The sequence below is a fragment of the Nerophis ophidion genome, linkage group LG01 (assembly GCF_033978795.1).
Source record: "Nerophis ophidion isolate RoL-2023_Sa linkage group LG01, RoL_Noph_v1.0, whole genome shotgun sequence".
NCBI classification, from domain to species: Eukaryota; Metazoa; Chordata; class Actinopteri; order Syngnathiformes; family Syngnathidae; genus Nerophis; species Nerophis ophidion.
The window spans coordinates 11437557-11441582 of record NC_084611.1 but is presented as its reverse complement, the minus strand read 5'-3'; the positions used below and the strand labels follow the sequence as shown (position 1 = coordinate 11441582).

The window sequence follows — 4026 nt, the reverse complement described above, 5'->3', positions numbered from 1 at the left end:
AATTACATGGCGGGCCAAATTTAGCCCGCGGGCCAGAGTTTGACACCCATGATGTAAACAATAGAGACCTTTTGCAACTACTCCGGCATGTTTTCACATCAACACTCGGCGTGCAAAGTGAGGATCATGTTTTTAAGACATTTCTCCAGCGCTAACGCCGTTCATTAATCATTTCGTGTGAAAGCACAAACGTCGGCTACGGTTCTATAATCCCCCGCATCACTCAGCAGTTAGCAAACACAAAGCGCAGTCCCGGAAATTCTTCCTTCTTTTTTTTTTTTTTTTTTGGAATCCACATGTCGGCGACACACCTAAAATATTTGCCAAGAAGATTTACACTGCTCTTGAGACAAAAACGAGACATGTCTTGTGAGAAACAAAGTGTTTTTAACCTAAATCGTCACTTTTTTCAATGGAGTCTGGTGCCGCATTGCTGACTTTACTGTCACGTAGTAAAGAACTATATGGAACATTTATTATTGTAGCAATACTATGAGTACACACAAGTGTCTAACTTAAATTGTGATATTTTTCAATGGAGTCTGGTGCTTCAATGCTAACTTTACTGTTCCTAAGTACTGTATAAGACTACTATGCAAAGTGGTATTGTTGTAAGATTGTGCATACATACAAGTGTCTAACTCAGGGGTGTCAAACTCAAATACACAATGTCGAATATTTCCAAAAAGAATTTGAAAAGTAGACTCGTCAGACCACAGAACACTTTTCCACTTTACATCAGTCCATCTTAGATGATCTCGGGCCCAGAGAAGCCGGCGGCGTTTCTGGATGTTGTTGATAAATGGCTTTGGCTTTGCATAGTAGAGCTTTAACTTGCAGTTACAGATGTAGCGACAAACTCTATTTAGTGACAGTGGTTTTCTGAAGTGTTCCTGAGCCCATGCGGTGATATCCTTTAGAGATTGATGTCGGTTTTTGATACAGTGCTGTCTGAGGGATCGAAGGTCACGGTCATTCAATGCCGCTTACGTGGAGCGATTTCTCCAGATTCTCTGAACCTTTTGATGATATTATGGACCGTAGATGTTGAAATCCCTAAATTTCTTGCAATTGCACTTTGAGTAACGTTGTTCTTAAACTGTTTGACTATTTGCTCACGCAGTTGTGGACAAAGGGGTGTACCTCACCACATCCTTTCTTGTGAAAGACTGAACATTTTTTTTGGGAAGCGGTTTTTACACCCAATCATGGCACCCACCTGTTCCCCATTAGCCTGCACACCTGTGGGATGTTCCAAATAAGTGTTTGATGAGCATTCCTCAACTTTATCAGTATTTAGGCATCAAATTCTAAAGTTAATGATTATTTGCCCCCAAAAAAAACAAGTTTATGAGTTTGAACATCAAATATGTTGTCTTTGTAGCATATTCAACAGAATATGGGTTGAAAACGATTTGCAAATCATTGTATTCCGTTTATATTTATATTTAATACAATTTCCCAACTCACTACATATATAAACATGCTGGTTTAAATAGTATTTTGCTGTGTGTTGTAGACACAAGTCTAATAATATGAAAAACCTCCAAATAAAAGAAGGTATTTTATGTTTAGGAAGTTATAATTAGCCCACTTAGTAAACAAAGCTAGCACTGTTTACTTCCTGTTCCAAATAGTTAGCACAACAATCTCTTTGTACAATGATATAATGTTATGGCCCCTAAAAAAAAACTTGTTGTAACATTTCTTTGTACAATGTTATGGTCATAAAAAAGGACGATATAAAGTTACAAGAAGTTACCTTTGGCGACGAACATGCAGAATATCCGGGTTGATCATCCCGGAGCCGCCCCATTGGTCGGCGTGTTGTCCCGGCGGGAGAAGGGGGCGTGGCTCCGAAGTCCCCGCTGAGAGTGAAGTGATTCTGCAAAGAGAAAACTTGGCTCAGTCTCTGCATGCATGCTCCACGCTGCACACTGACACGCAATTAACACTCAATTAAGCGCTTGCTACTTTCCACGACGCTGGACGGAGCCACCATTCACTTGTGGAGGTAAATGCATCTTATCTTTCACTCCCCTTTATTAGGCATCGAGGCTCATAAAGTCTATCTATGCACTTAAACACTGGTTTCTGTTTAAGTTTGTTGCAGGATATTTTAATGCTAAATAGGATATATGAAAATTATTTAGCTCAACAAATCACATTGCACCAAGGAGTAGGAAAAAGGAGAATTTATTGCATCCCTTTTTTTTTTTTTTTTTTTTGCATTTTTAGATGTTAAACTTTGCCAATGTCTCGAGTTTAACATATCAACAGTTAATTTCTGTACATTGAAATGCATCAACCAACATGTCCAAAAAGGAGTAGGAAGAAGCAGAGTTTATTTCATCCTTTAAAAAAAAAAAAGCATTTTCAGATGTTAAACTTTGCTAATGTCACAAGTTTACCATATTAACAGTTAATTTTTGTACACTGAAGTGCATAAACCAACATGTCCGAAAAGGAGTAGGAAGAAGCATAGTTTATTTCATCCATTTTTTTAATGCATTTTCAGTTATAAAACTTTGCTAATGTCACAAGTTATTAAGAGTTTTGAGTTACATTGACGTGCATCAACCAACATGTATGAAAAGGAGTAGGTAGAAGCAGAGTTTATTTCAAACTTTAAAACAAACAAAAAAAAACATTTTCAGATGTTAAACTTTGCCAATGTCACGAGTTTACCATATTAACAGTTAATTTCGAAACATCTCCGAAAAGGAGTTGGAAGAAGCAAGAGTTTATTTAATTATTTCTTTTTTTTAAAATGCATTTTCAGATGTTAAACTTTTATTCTAATGTCACTAGTTTAACATATCAACAGTTAATTTCTGTACATTGAAATGCATCAACCAACATGTCCAAAAAGGAGTAGGAAGAAGCAGAGTTTATTTCATCCTTTAAAAAAAAAAAAAAAAAAAATGCATTTTCAGATGTTAAACTTTGCTAATGTCACAAGTTTACCATATTAACAGTTAATTTTCGTACACTGAAGTGCATAAACCAACATGTCCGAAAAGGAGTAGGAAGAAGCATAGTTTATTTCATCCATTTGTTTAAATGCATTTTCAGTTATAAAACTTTGCTAATGTCACAAGTTATTAAGAGTTTTGAGTTACATTGACGTGCATCAACCAACATGTATGAAAAGGAGTAGGTAGAAGCAGACTTTATTTCAAACTTTTAAAACAAAAAAAAAAAAACATTTTCAGATGTTAAACTTTGCCAATGTCACGAGTTTACCATATTAACAGTTAATTTCGAAACATCTCCGAAAAGGAGTCGGAAGAAGCAAGAGTTTATTTAATTATTTCTTTTTTTAAAATGCATTTTCAGATGTTAAACTTTTATTCTAATGTCACTAGTTTAACATATCAACAGTTAATTTCTGTACATTGAAATGCATCAACCAACATGTCCAAAAAGGAGTAGGAAGAAGCAGAGTTTATTTCATCCTTTAAAAAAAAAAAAAAAAAAAAATGCATTTTCAGATGTTAAACTTTGCTAATGTCACAAGTTTACCATATTAACAGTTAATTTTCGTACACTGAAGTGCATAAACCAACATGTCCGAAAAGGAGTAGGAAGAAGCATAGTTTATTTCATCCATTTGTTTAAATGCATTTTCAGTTATAAAACTTTGCTAATGTCACAAGTTATTAAGAGTTTTGAGTTACATTGACGTGCATCAACCAACATGTATGAAAAGGAGTAGGTAGAAGCAGACTTTATTTCAAACTTTTAAAACAAAAAAAAAACATTTTCAGATGTTAAACTTTGCCAATGTCACGAGTTTACCATATTAACAGTTAATTTCGAAACATCTCCGAAAAGGAGTCGGAAGAAGCAAGAGTTTATTTCATTCTTTTTTTTTTTTAAATGCATTTTCAGATGTTAAACTTTTATTCTAATGTCACGAGTTTAACATATCAACAGTTAATTTTGTAGACTGAAGTGAATCAACCAACATGTCCGAAAAGGAGTAGGTAGAAGCAGAGTTTATTTCATTCTTTAAAAAAAAAA

At 34.8% G+C, this 4026-nt stretch overlaps 1 protein-coding gene across 1 annotated transcript in view; it reads left to right on the top strand.

Annotated features, from left to right (window-relative positions):
* Positions 1-1902: 1902 nt before the first annotated feature.
* Positions 1903-4026, top strand: part of dmrt2a (doublesex and mab-3 related transcription factor 2a) — a 26663-nt gene continuing 24539 nt past the window's right edge. Inside the window, exon 1 of the mRNA XM_061895995.1 lies at positions 1903-2014. The gene's annotated coding sequence lies outside the window, so the exon portion shown is untranslated. The remainder of the gene's footprint in view (positions 2015-4026) is intronic.